At 33.3% G+C, this 13,852-nt stretch overlaps 10 non-coding genes across 10 annotated transcripts; all 10 read right to left on the reverse strand.

Moving 5' to 3' along the window:
- Positions 1-181: 181 nt before the first annotated feature.
- Positions 182-345, reverse strand: LOC137397697 (U1 spliceosomal RNA). The gene has a single exon (XR_010978750.1). It is a non-coding gene; the product is annotated as a U1 spliceosomal RNA (small nuclear RNA).
- A 1,211-nt stretch (positions 346-1,556) lies between these two features.
- Positions 1,557-1,720, reverse strand: LOC137397725 (U1 spliceosomal RNA). The gene has a single exon (XR_010978776.1). It is a non-coding gene; the product is annotated as a U1 spliceosomal RNA (small nuclear RNA).
- Positions 1,721-2,915: 1,195 nt separating this feature from the next.
- LOC137397852 (U1 spliceosomal RNA) lies at positions 2,916-3,079 on the reverse strand. The gene has a single exon (XR_010978897.1). It is a non-coding gene; the product is annotated as a U1 spliceosomal RNA (small nuclear RNA).
- A 1,212-nt stretch (positions 3,080-4,291) lies between these two features.
- Positions 4,292-4,455, reverse strand: LOC137397795 (U1 spliceosomal RNA). The gene has a single exon (XR_010978844.1). It is a non-coding gene; the product is annotated as a U1 spliceosomal RNA (small nuclear RNA).
- Positions 4,456-5,650: 1,195 nt separating this feature from the next.
- On the reverse strand, positions 5,651-5,814 carry LOC137397854 (U1 spliceosomal RNA). The gene has a single exon (XR_010978899.1). It is a non-coding gene; the product is annotated as a U1 spliceosomal RNA (small nuclear RNA).
- Positions 5,815-7,026: 1,212 nt separating this feature from the next.
- On the reverse strand, positions 7,027-7,190 carry LOC137397788 (U1 spliceosomal RNA). Its single transcript, XR_010978837.1, has one exon. It is a non-coding gene; the product is annotated as a U1 spliceosomal RNA (small nuclear RNA).
- Positions 7,191-8,385: 1,195 nt separating this feature from the next.
- Positions 8,386-8,549, reverse strand: LOC137397856 (U1 spliceosomal RNA). Its single transcript, XR_010978900.1, has one exon. It is a non-coding gene; the product is annotated as a U1 spliceosomal RNA (small nuclear RNA).
- Positions 8,550-9,752: 1,203 nt separating this feature from the next.
- Positions 9,753-9,916, reverse strand: LOC137397780 (U1 spliceosomal RNA). The gene has a single exon (XR_010978830.1). It is a non-coding gene; the product is annotated as a U1 spliceosomal RNA (small nuclear RNA).
- A 1,215-nt stretch (positions 9,917-11,131) lies between these two features.
- Positions 11,132-11,295, reverse strand: LOC137397774 (U1 spliceosomal RNA). Its single transcript, XR_010978824.1, has one exon. It is a non-coding gene; the product is annotated as a U1 spliceosomal RNA (small nuclear RNA).
- A 1,203-nt stretch (positions 11,296-12,498) lies between these two features.
- Positions 12,499-12,662, reverse strand: LOC137397857 (U1 spliceosomal RNA). Its single transcript, XR_010978901.1, has one exon. It is a non-coding gene; the product is annotated as a U1 spliceosomal RNA (small nuclear RNA).
- Between the last annotated feature and the right edge of the window lie 1,190 nt (positions 12,663-13,852).

The following is a 13,852-nucleotide window of genomic DNA, read 5'->3' on the forward strand; positions in this document are numbered from 1 at the left end:
GTATCAGCCCTTTTTTATTGAGTTTATAGAATTTTAATAGGTTTAAACATGAAAATATCGTTACATTTTGCACTGGCCGAAATCTGATTTGTCAGCGCAGCTGACCTGTTGACAAAGCGGCTATACTGTTTACAGCTATAGCTGTCAGAAAACAATCTGTAGATTTTTGCCATTATACTTTTAGGGGATAGCGCGAACGCAGTCCCCCACTACCAAAAATTATGCACCCGAGTTACCCACATTTGGGATAATCGCAGGCGTCAACCAAACCGAAGTGCAATGGTAAGGCCTCTTCCTGAGGAACCCACCTTCTTGATCATGGATATCCTTGTGCCAGGTAAGTATGAGTTGTGCTACCCTAGACATGTTAGTAGACTAAGCCATGCGCAAGTATAATGCAGTGTCAAAACAAAGTTTTACGCTTTCCGAAATTAAACTTTGTTTATTGTTTCAAATATATTTTGAAATAAATTGAGTCATTTGTTATGAATTAATTGAATAACTAGATGAAAACACGCTTATACATAAAACAATCTTTGTGGATTGACAATAGACAGGGGAAACGATTTTAAAATATGAAATCCATTAAATAAATAACTAGTTTAAAGTGAAAAAATGACGGTTTAAATTTAACTTTGGGCATTCGCCAATATTAGATATTTCTAATATAATTAAAATATAACAAACAACTTCAAAGTAACAATGGAATAAACACATGAATCAACATCGAATAACTTCTTATAATAACTTAGTCAAAGTTTCGACAATACAAAACAATCACCAATGACAAACGTCTACACTCATCCGTGTTTGTTTCATCACAAAGTCGACATCAGATAACCTTAGACCCATGGTGAGTCGGCTGTTTAGGGTCATTAATGTTTTCTTGTGTTGCTTTTCAACTGTCGATTATAACAGTTGCAGTTCATAGTTACGTAAATATTGTAAACTTTCAATTTGATTGCTGCCTGTTTATGAACCATGCTTCCAATAGAGAACCAATATAGAAGCAGTGTTGTGAAAACGGCCTCGCTTCTATTGAACACTATCTACAGAAGTTAGCCATTTCAAAACTTTCCAACCTATTTGAATCCATAATACAAAATGATCAGTCGGAAGGCGTCCACAAACTAGTTCTAATATTGTCACAATAATATGAATATCAATTAACTTTTTTTTCTATTGCTGTAGTGTTTGCTACGATTTTACTAAAGGAGTACCTGGGAAAATCGATTATCTCAATCATCAATATTATAGTCTCGTTAAACGTCTTAATCATATCCATTGTTTTATTTTATTAATTCAAAATGTGGTTTTTAATCTGAACTTAAGCAACTTTAATGAAAATTAAAAAATAATTTTCAGGAACACTACTGTATCAGCCCTTTTTTATAGCGTATATAGAACTTTAATAGGTTTAAACATGAAGATATCGTTATATTTTGCACCGGCTGAAATCTGATTTGTCAGCCCAGCTGACCTGTTGACAAAGCGGCTATACTGTTTACAGCTATAGCTGTCAGAAAACAATCTGTAGATTTTTGTCATTATATTTTTAGGGGATAGCGCGAACGCAGTCCCCCACTACCAAAAGTTATGCACCCGAGTTACCCACATTTGGGATAATCGCAGGCGTCAACCAAACCGAAGTGCAATGGTAAGGCCTCTTCCTGAGGAATCCACCTTCTTGATCATGGATATCCCTGTGCCAGGTAAGTATGAGTTGTGCTACCCTAGACATGTTAGTAGACTAAGCCATGCGCAAGTATAATGCAGTGTCAAAACAAAGTTTTACGCTTTCCGAAATTAAACTTTGTTTATTGTTTCAAATATACTTTGAAAAAACTGAATAATTTGTTATGAATTAATTGAATACCTAGATGAAAACACGCTTATACATAAAACAATATTTGTGGATTGACAATAAACCGGGGAAACGATTTTAAAATATGAAATCCATTAAATAAATAACTAGTTTAAAATGAAAAAATGACGGTTTAAATTTAACTTTGGGCATTCGCCAATATTAGATATTTCTAATATAATTAAAATATAACAAACAACTTCAAAGTAACAATGGAATAAACACATGAATCAACATCGAATAACATCTTATAATAACTTAGTCAAAGTTTCGACAATACAAAACAATCACCAATGACAAACGTCTACACTCATCCGTGTTTGTTTCATCACAAAGTCGACATCAGATAACCTTAGAACCATGGTGAGTCGGCTGTTTAGGGTCATTAATGTTTTCTTGTGTTGCTTTTCAACTGTCGATTATAACAGTTGCAGTTCACAAATACGTAAATATTGTAAACTTTCAATTTGATTGCTGCCTGTTTATGAACCATGCTTCCAATAGAGAATCAATATATAAGAAGTGTTGTGAAAACGGCCTCTCTTCAATTGAACACTACCGACGGAAGATAACTATTTCAAAACTTTCCAACCTTTTTGAATCCTTAATACAAAATGATCAGTAGAAAGGGGTCCACAAATTAGTTGTAATATTGTCACAATAACATGAATATCAATTAACTTTTTTTGTTATTGCTGTAGTGTTTGCTACTAAAGGAGTACCTAGGAAGATCGATTATCTCAATCATCAATATTATAGTCTCGTTAAACGTCTTAATCATATCCATTGTTTTATTTTATTAATTCAAAATGTGGTTTTTAATCTGAACTTAAGGAACTTTAATGACAAATAATTTTCAGGCACACTACTGTATCAGCCCTTTTTTATTGCGTATATAGAATTTTAATAGGTTTAAACATGAAAATATCGTTATATTTTGCACCGGCCGAAATCTGATTTGTCAGCGCAGCTGACCTGTTGACAAAGCGGCTATACTGTTTACAGCTATAGCTGTCAGAAATCAATCTGTAGATTTTTGCCATTATATTTTTAGGGGATAGCGCGAACGCAGTCCCCCACTACCAAAAATTATGCACCCGAGTTACCCACATTTGGGATAATCGCAGGCGTCAACCAAACCGAAGTGCAATGGTAAGGCCTCTTCCTGAGGAATCCACCTTCTTGATCATGGATATCCCTGTGCCAGGTAAGTATGAGTTGTGCTACCCTAGACATGTTAGTAGACTAAGCCATCCGCAAGTATAATGCAGTGTCAAAACAAAGTTTTACGCTTTCCGAAATTAAACTTTGTTTATTGTTTCAAATATATTTTGAAATAAATTGAGTCATTTGTTATGAATTAATTGAATAACTAGATGAAAACACGCTTATACATAAAACAATCTTTATGGATTGACAATAGACAGGGGAAACGATTTTAAAATATAAAATCCATTAAATAAATAACTAGTTTAAAATGAAAAAATGACGGTTTAAATTTAACTTTGGGCATTCGCCAATATTAGATATTTCTAATATAATTAAAATATAACAAACAACTTCAAAGTAACAATGGAATAAACACATGAATCAACATCGAATAACATCTTATAATAACTTCGTCAAATTTTCGACAATACAAAACAATCACCAATGACAAACGTCTACACTCATCCGTGTTTGTTTCATCACAAAGTCGACATCAGATAACCTTAGACCCATGGTGAGTTGGCTGTTTAGGGTCATTAATGTTTTCTTGTGCTGCTTTTCAACTGTCGATTATAACAGTTTCAGTTCATAGTTACGTAAATATTGTAAACTTTCAATTTGATTGCTGCCTGTTTATGAACCATGCTTCCAATAGAGAACCAATATGGAAGCAGTGTTGTGAAAACGGCCTCGCTTCGATTGAACACTATCTACAGAAGTTAGCCATTTCAAAACTTTCCAACCTATTTGAATCCTTAATACAAAATGATCAGTCGAAAGGCGTCCACAAACTAGTTCTAATATTGTCACAATAATATGAATATCAATTAACTTTTTTTGCTATTGCTGTAGTGTTTGCTACGATTTTACTAAAGGAGTACCTGGGAAAATCGATTATCTCAATCATCAATATTATAGTCTCGTTAAACGTCTTTATTATATCCATTGTTTTATTTTATTAATTCAAAATGTGGTTTTTAATCTGAACTTAAAGAACTTCAATGAAAATTAAAAAATAATTTTCAGGAACACTACTGTATCAGCCCTTTTTTTATAGCGTATATAGAACTTTAATAGGTTTAAACATGAAGATATCGTTATATTTTGCACCGGCTGAAATCTGATTTGTCAGCCCAGCTGACCTGTTGACAAAGCGGCTATACTGTTTACAGCTATAGCTGTCAGAAAACAATCTGTAGATTCTTGTCATTATATTTTTAGGGGATAGCGCGAACGCATTCCCCCACTACCAAAAGTTATGCACCCGAGTTACCCACATTTGGGATAATCGCAGGCGTCAACCAAACCGAAGTGCAATGGTAAGGCCTCTTCCCGAGGAATCCACCTTCTTGATCATGGATATCCCTGTGCCAGGTAAGTATGAGTTGTGCTACCCTAGACATGTTAGTAGACTAAGCCATGCGCAAGTATAATGCAGTGTCAAAACAAAGTTTTACGCTTTCCGAAATTAAACTTTGTTTATTGTTTCAATTATACTTTGAAAAAACTGAATAATTTGTTATGAATTAATTGAATACCTAGGTGAAAACACGCTTATACATAAAACAATATTTGTGGATTGACAATAAACCGGAGAAATGATTTTAAAATATGAAATCCATTAAATAAATAACTAGTTTAAAATGAAAAAATGACGGTTTAAATTTAACTTTGGGCATTCGCCAATATTACATATTTCTAATATAATTAAAATATAACAAACAACTTCAAAGTAACAATGGAATAAACACATGAATCAACATCGAATAACATCTTATAATAACTTAGTCAAAGTTTCGACAATACAAAACAATCACCAATGACAAACGTCTACACTCATCCGTGTTTGTTTCATCACAAAGTCGACATCAGATAACCTTAGAACCATGGTGAGTCGGCTGTTTAGGGTCATTAATGTTTTCTTGTGTTGCTTTTCAACTGTCGATTATAACAGTTGCAGTTCACAGTTACGTAAATATTGTAAACTTTCAATTTGATTGCTGCCTGTTTATGAACCATGCTTCCAATAGAGAATCAATATATAAGAAGTGTTGTGAAAACGGCCTCTCTTCAATTGAACACTACCGACGGAAGATAACTATTTCAAAACTTTCCAACCTTTTTGAATCCTTAATACAAAATGATCAGTAGAAAGGGGTCCACAAATTAGTTGTAATATTGTCACAATAACATGAATATCAATTAACTTTTTTTGTTATTGCTGTAGTGTTTGCTACTAAAGGAGTACCTAGGAAGATCGATTATCTCAATCATCAATATTATAGTCTCGTTAAACGTCTTAATCATATCCATTGTTTTATTTTATTAATTCAAAATGTGGTTTTTAATCTGAACTTAAGGAACTTTCATGACAAATAATTTTCAGGCACACTACTGTATCAGCCCTTTTTTATTGCGTATATAGAATTTTAATAGGTTTAAACATGAAAATATCGTTATATTTTGCACCGGCCGAAATCTGATTTGTCAGCGCAGCTGACCTGTTGACAAAGCGGCTATACTGTTTACAGCTATAGCTGTCAGAAATCAATCTGTAGATTTTTGCCATTATATTTTTAGGGGATAGCGCGAACGCAGTCCCCCACTACCAAAAATTATGCACCCGAGTTACCCACATTTGGGATAATCGCAGGCGTCAACCAAACCGAAGTGCAATGGTAAGGCCTCTTCCTGAGGAATCCACCTTCTTGATCATGGATATCCCTGTGCCAGGTAAGTATGAGTTGTGCTACCCTAGACATGTTAGTAGACTAAGCCATCCGCAAGTATAATGCAGTGTCAAAACAAAGTTTTACGCTTTCCGAAATTAAACTTTGTTTATTGTTTCAAATATATTTTGAAATAAATTGAGTCATTTGTTATGAATTAATTGAATAACTAGATGAAAACACGCTTATACATAAAACAATCTTTATGGATTGACAATAGACAGGGGAAACGATTTTAAAATATAAAATCCATTAAATAAATAACTAGTTTAAAATGAAAAAATGACGGTTTAAATTTAACTTTGGGCATTCGCCAATATTAGATATTTCTAATATAATTAAAATATAACAAACAACTTCAAAGTAACAATGGAATAAACACATGAATCAACATCGAATAACATCTTATAATAACTTCGTCAAGTTTTCGACAATACAAAACAATCACCAATGACAAACGTCTACACTCATCCGTGTTTGTTTCATCACAAAGTCGACATCAGATAACCTTAGACCCATGGTGAGTTGGCTGTTTAGGGTCATTAATGTTTTCTTGTGCTGCTTTTCAACTGTCGATTATAACAGTTTCAGTTCATAGTTACGTAAATATTGTAAACTTTCAATTTGATTGCTGCCTGTTTATGAACCATGCTTCCAATAGAGAACCAATATGGAAGCAGTGTTGTGAAAACGGCCTCGCTTCGATTGAACACTATCTACAGAAGTTAGCCATTTCAAAACTTTCCAACCTATTTGAATCCTTAATACAAAATGATCAGTCGAAAGGCGTCCACAAACTAGTTCTAATATTGTCACAATAATATGAATATCAATTAACTTTTTTTGCTATTGCTGTAGTGTTTGCTACGATTTTACTAAAGGAGTACCTGGGAAAATCGATTATCTCAATCATCAATATTATAGTCTCGTTAAACGTCTTTATTATATCCATTGTTTTATTTTATTAATTCAAAATGTGGTTTTTAATCTGAACTTAAAGAACTTCAATGAAAATTAAAAAATAATTTTCAGGAACACTACTGTATCAGCCCTTTTTTTATAGCGTATATAGAACTTTAATAGGTTTAAACATGAAGATATCGTTATATTTTGCACCGGCTGAAATCTGATTTGTCAGCCCAGCTGACCTGTTGACAAAGCGGCTATACTGTTTACAGCTATAGCTGTCAGAAAACAATCTGTAGATTCTTGTCATTATATTTTTAGGGGATAGCGCGAACGCAGTCCCCCACTACCAAAAGTTATGCACCCGAGTTACCCACATTTGGGATAATCGCAGGCGTCAACCAAACCGAAGTGCAATGGTAAGGCCTCTTCCTGAGGAATCCACCTTTTTGATCATGGATATCCCTGTGCCAGGTAAGTATGAGTTGTGCTACCCTAGACATGTTAGTAGACTAAGCCATGCGCAAGTATAATGCAGTGTCAAAACAAAGTTTTACGCTTTCCGAAATTAAACTTTGTTTATTGTTTCAATTATACTTTGAAAAAACTGAATAATTTGTTATGAATTAATTGAATACCTAGGTGAAAACACGCTTATACATAAAACAATATTTGTGGATTGACAATAAACCGGAGAAATGATTTTAAAATATGAAATCCATTAAATAAATAACTAGTTTAAAATGAAAAAATGACGGTTTAAATTTAACTTTGGGCATTCGCCAATATTACATATTTCTAATATAATTAAAATATAACAAACAACTTCAAAGTAACAATGGAATAAACACATGAATCAACATCGAATAACATCTTATAATAACTTAGTCAAAGTTTCGACAATACAAAACAATCACCAATGACAAACGTCTACACTCATCCGTGTTTGTTTCATCACAAAGTCGACATCAGATAACCTTAGAACCATGGTGAGTCGGCTGTTTAGGGTCATTAATGTTTTCTTGTGTTGCTTTTCAACTGTCGATTATAACAGTTGCAGTTCACAGTTACGTAAATATTGTAAACTTTCAATTTGATTGCTGCCTGTTTATGAACCATGCTTCCAATAGAGAATCAATATATAAGAAGTGTTGTGAAAACGGCCTCTCTTCAATTGAACACTACCGACGGAAGATAACTATTTCAAAACTTTCCAACCTTTTTGAATCCTTAATACAAAATGATCAGTAGAAAGGGGTCCACAAATTAGTTGTAATATTGTCACAATAACATGAATATCAATTAACTTTTTTTGTTATTGCTGTAGTGTTTGCTACTAAAGGAGTACCTAGGTAGATCGATTATCTCAATCATCAATATTATAGTCTCGTTAAACGTCTTAATCATATCCATTGTTTTATTTTATTAATTCAAAATGTGGTTTTTAATCTGAACTTAAGGAACTTTAATGAAAAATAATTTTCAGGCACAATACTGTATCAGCCCTTTTTTATTGCGTATATAGAATTTTAATAGGTTTAAACATGAAAATATCGTTACATTTTGCACCGGCCGAAATCTGATTTGTCAGCGCAGCTGACCTGTTGACAAAGCGGCTATACTGTTTACAGCTATAGCTGTCAGAAATCAATCTGTAGATTTTTGCCATTATATTTTTAGGGGATAGCGCGAACGCAGTCCCCCACTACCAAAAATTATGCACCCGAGTTACCCACATTTGGGATAATCGCAGGCGTCAACCAAACCGAAGTGCAATGGTAAGGCCTCTTCCTGAGGAATCCACCTTCTTGATCATGGATATCCCTGTGCCAGGTAAGTATGAGTTGTGCTACCATAGACATCTTAGTAGACTAAGCCATGCGCAAGTATAATGCAGTGTCAAAACAAAGTTTTACGCTTTCCGAAATTAAACTTTGTTTATTGTTTCAAATATATTTTGAAATAAATTGAGTCATTTGTTATGAATTAATTGAATAACTAGATGAAAACACGCTTATACATAAAACAATCTTTGTGGATTGACAATAGACAGGGGAAACGATTTTAAAATATGAAATCCATTAAATAAATAACTAGTTTAAAATGAAAAAATGACGGTTTAAATTTAACTTTGGGCATTCGCCAATATTACATATTTCTAATATAATTAAAATATAACAAACAACTTCAAAGTAACAATGGAATAAACACATGAATCAACATCGAATAACATCTTATAATAACTTAGTCAAAGTTTCGACAATACAAAACAATCACCAATGACAAACGTCTACACTCATCCGTGTTTGTTTCATCACAAAGTCGACATCAGATAACCTTAGACCCATGGTGAGTCGGCTGTTTAGGGTCATTAATGTTTTCTTGTGCTGCTTTTCAACTGTCGATTATAACAGTTGCAGTTCATAGTTACGTAAATATTGTAAACTTTCAATTTGATTGCTGCCTGTTTATGAACCATGCTTCCAATAGAGAACCAATATAGAAGCAGCGTTGTGAAAACGGCCTCGCTTCTATTGAACACTATCTACAGAAGTTAGCCATTTCAAAACTTTCCAACCTATTTGAATCCTTAATACAAAATGATCAGTAGAAAGGCGTCCACAAATTAGTTGTAATATTGTCACAATAACATGAATATCAATTAACTTTTTTTGTTATTGCTGTAGTGTTTGCTACTAAAGGAGTACCTAGGAGGATCGATTATCTCAATCATCAATATTATAGTCTCGTTAAACGTCTTAATCATATCCATTGTTTTATTTTATTAATTCAAAATGTGGTTTTTAATCTGAACTTAAGGAACTTTAATGAAAAATGAAAAATAATTTGCAGGAACACTACTGTATCAGTCCTTTTTTATAGCGTATATAGAATTTTAATAGGTTTAAACATGAAAATATCGTTATATTTTGCACCGGCTGAATTCTGATTTGGCAGCGCAGCTGACCTGTTGACAAAGCGGCTATACTGTTTACAGCTATAGCTGTCAGAAAACAATCTGTAGGATTTTGTCATTATATTTTTAGGGGATAGCGCGAACGCAGTCCCCCACTACCAAAAATTATGCACCCGAGTTACCCACATTTGGGATAATCGCAGGCGTCAACCAAACCGAAGTGCAATGGTAAGGCCTCTTCCTGAGGAATCCACCTTCTTGATCATGGATATTCCTGTGCCAGGTAAGTATGAGTTGTGCTACCCTAGACATGTTAGTAGACTAAGCCATGCGCAAGTATAATGCAGTGTCAAAACAAGTTTTTACGCTTTCCGAAATTAAACTTTGTTTATTGTTTCAAATATACTTTGAAAAAACTGAATAATTTGTTATGAATTAATTGAATACCTAGATGAAAACACGCTTATACTTAAAACAATATTTGCGGATTGACAATAGACAGGGAAAACGATTTTAAAATATGAAATAGATTAAATAAATAATTAGTTTAAAGTGAAAAAATGACGGTTTAAATTTAACTTTGGGCATTCGCCAATATTACGGTAGATACTTCTAATATAATCAAAATATAACAAACAACTTCAAAGTAACAATGGAATAAACACATGAATCAACATCGAAAAACATCTTATAATAACTTAGTCAAATTTTCGACAATACAAAACAATCACCAATGACAAACGTCTACAATCATCCGTGTTTGTTTCATCACAAAGTCGACATCAGATAACCTTAGAACCATGGTGAGTCGGCTGTTTAGGGTCATTAATGTTTTCTTGTGTTGCTTTTCAACTGTCGATTATAACAGTTGCAGTTCATAGTTACGTAAATATTGTAAACTTTCAATTTGATTGCTGCCTGTTTATGAACCATGCTTCCAATAGAGAACCATTATAGAAGAAGTGTTGTGAAAACGGCCTCTCTTCAATTGAACACTACCGATGGAAGATAACTATTTCAAAACTTTCCAACCTATTTGAATCCATAATACAAAATGATCAGGAGAAAGGCATCCGCAAACTAGTTCTAATATTGTCACAATAATATGAATATCAATTAACTTTTTTTGTTATTGCTGTAGTGTTTGCTACGATTTTACTAAAGGAGTACCTGGGAAAATCGATTATGTCAATCATCAATATTATAGTCTCGTTTAACATCCTAATCGTATCCATTGTTTTATTTTACTAATTCAAAATGTGGTTTTTAATCTGAACTTAAGGAACTCTAATGAAAAATGAAAAATAATTTTCAGGAACACTACTGTATCAGCCCTTTTTTATAGCGTATATAGAATTTTAATAGGTTTAAACATGAAAATATCGTTATATTTTGCACCGGCTGAAATCTGATTTGTCAGCCCAGCTGACCTGTTGACAAAGCGGCTATACTGTTTACAGCTATAGCTGTCAGAAAACAATCTGTAGATTTTTGTCATTATATTTTTAGGGGATAGCGCGAACGCAGTCCCCCCTTACCAAAAATTATGCACCCGAGTTACCCACATTTGGGATAATCGCAGGCGTCAACCAAACCGAAGTGCAATGGTAAGGCCTCTTCCTGAGGAATCCACCTTCTTGATCATGGATATCCCTGTGCCAGGTAAGTATGAGTTGTGCTACCCTAGACATGTTAGTAGACTAAGCCATGCGCAAGTATAATGCAGTGTCAAAACAAAGTTTTACGCTTTTCGAAATTAAACTTTGCTTATTGTTTCAAATTTACTTTGAAAAAACTGAATAATTTGCTATGAATTAATTGAATACCTAGATGAAAACACGCTTATACATAAAACAATCTTTGCGGGTTGACAATAGACAGGGGAAACGATTTTAAAATATGAAATCCATTAAATAAATAACTAGTTTAAAATGAAAAAATGACGGTTTAAATTTAACTTTGGGCATTCGCCAATATTACATATTTCTAATATAATTAAAATATAACAAACAACTTCAAAGTAACAATGGAATAAACACATGAATCAACATCGAATAACATCTTATAATAACTTAGTCAAATTTTCGACAATACAAAACAATCACCAATGACAAACGTCTACACTCATCCGTGTTTGTTTCATCACAAAGTCGACATCAGATAACCTTAGAACCATGGTGAGTCGGCTGTTCAGGGTCATTAATGTTTTCTTGTGTTGCTTTTCAACTGTCGATTATAACAGTTTCAGTTCATAGTTACGTAAATATTGTAAACTTTCAATTTGATTGTTGCCTGTTTATGAACCATGCTTCCAATAGAGAACCAATATAGAAGCAGTGTTGTGAAAACGGCCTCGCTTCAATTGAACACTATCTACAGAAGTTAGCCATTTCAAAACTTTCCAACCTATTTGAATCCATAATACAAAATGATCAGTCGAAAGGCGTCCACAAACTAGTTCTAATATTGTCACAATAATATGAATATCAATTAACGTTTTTTGCTATTGCTGTAGTGTTTGCTACGATTTTACTAAAGGAGTACCTGGGAAAATCGATTATCTCAATCATCAATATTATAGTCTCGTTAAACATCTTAATCATATCCATTGTTTTATTTTATTAATTCAAAAAATGGTTTCTAATCTGAACTTAAGGAACTTTAATGAAAAATAATTTTCAGGAACACTACTGTATCAGCCCTTTTTTATAGCGTATATAGAACTTTAATAGGTTTAAACATGAAACTATCGTTATATTTTACACCGGCCGAAATTTTATTTGTTAGCGGAGCTGACCTGTTGACAAAGCGGCTATACTTTTTATAGCTATAGCTGTCAGAAAACAGTCTGTAGATTTTTGTCATTATATTTTTAGGGGATAGCGCGAACGCAGTCCCCCACTACCAAAAATTATGCACCCGAGTTACCCACATTTGGGATAATCGCAGGCGTCAACCAAACCGAAGTGCAATGGTAAGGCCTCTTCCTGAGGAATCCACCTTCTTGATCATGGATATCCCTGTGCCAGGTAAGTATGAGTTGTGCTACCCTAGACATGTTAGTAGACTAAGCCATGCGCAAGTATAATGCAGTGTCAAAACAAATTTTTACGTTTTCCGAAATTAAACTTTGTTTATTGTTTCAAAAATACTTTGAAAAAACTGAATAACTTGTTATGAATTAATTGAATACCTAGATGAAAACACGCTTATACATAAAACAATATTTGTGGATTGACAATAAACCGGGGAAACGATTTTAAAATATGAAATCCATTAAATAAATAACTAGCTTAAAATGAAAAAATGACGGTTTAATTTTAACTTTGGGCATTCGCCAATATTACATATTTCTAATATAATTAAAATATAACAAACAACTTCAAAGTAACAATGGAATAAACACATGAATCAACATCGAATAACATCTTATAATAACTTAGTCAAATTTTCGACAATACAAAACAATCACCAATGACAAACGTCTACACTCATCCATGTTTGTTTCCTCACAAAGTCGACATCAGATAACCTTAGAACCATGGTGAGTCGGCTGTTTAGGGTCATTAATGTTTTCTTGTGTTGCTTTTCAACTGTCGATTATAACAGTTGCAGTTCACAGTTACGTAAATATTGTAAACTTTCAATTTGATTGCTGCCTGTTTATGAACCATGCTTCCAATAGATAACCATTATAGAAGCAGTGTTGTGAAAACGGCCTCTCTTCAATTGAACACTACCGACGGAAGATAACTATTTCAAAACTTTCCAACCTATTTGAATCCATAATACAAAATGATCAGTAGAAAGGCGTCCACAAACTAGTTCTAATATTGTCACAATAATATGAATATCAATTAACCTTTTTTGTTATTGCTGTAGTGTTTGCTACGATTTTACTAAAGGAGTACCTGGGAAAATCGATTATCTCAATCATCAATATTATAGTCTCGTTAAACGTCTTAATCATATCCATTGTTTTATTTTATTAATTCAAAATGTGGTTTTTAATCTGAACTTAAGGAACTTCAATGAAAAATAATTTTCAGGAACACTACTGTATCAGCCCTTTTTTATAGCGTATATAGAATTTTAATAGGTTTAAACATGAAAATATCGTTATATTTCGCACCGGCTGAAATCTGATTTGTCAGCGCAGCTGACCTGTTGACAAAGCGGCTATACTGTTTACAGCTATAGCTGTCAGAAATCAATCTGTAGATTTTT

The sequence above is a fragment of the Watersipora subatra genome, chromosome 5 (assembly GCF_963576615.1).
Source record: "Watersipora subatra chromosome 5, tzWatSuba1.1, whole genome shotgun sequence".
Lineage (NCBI taxonomy): Eukaryota > Metazoa > Bryozoa > Gymnolaemata > Cheilostomatida > Watersiporidae > Watersipora > Watersipora subatra.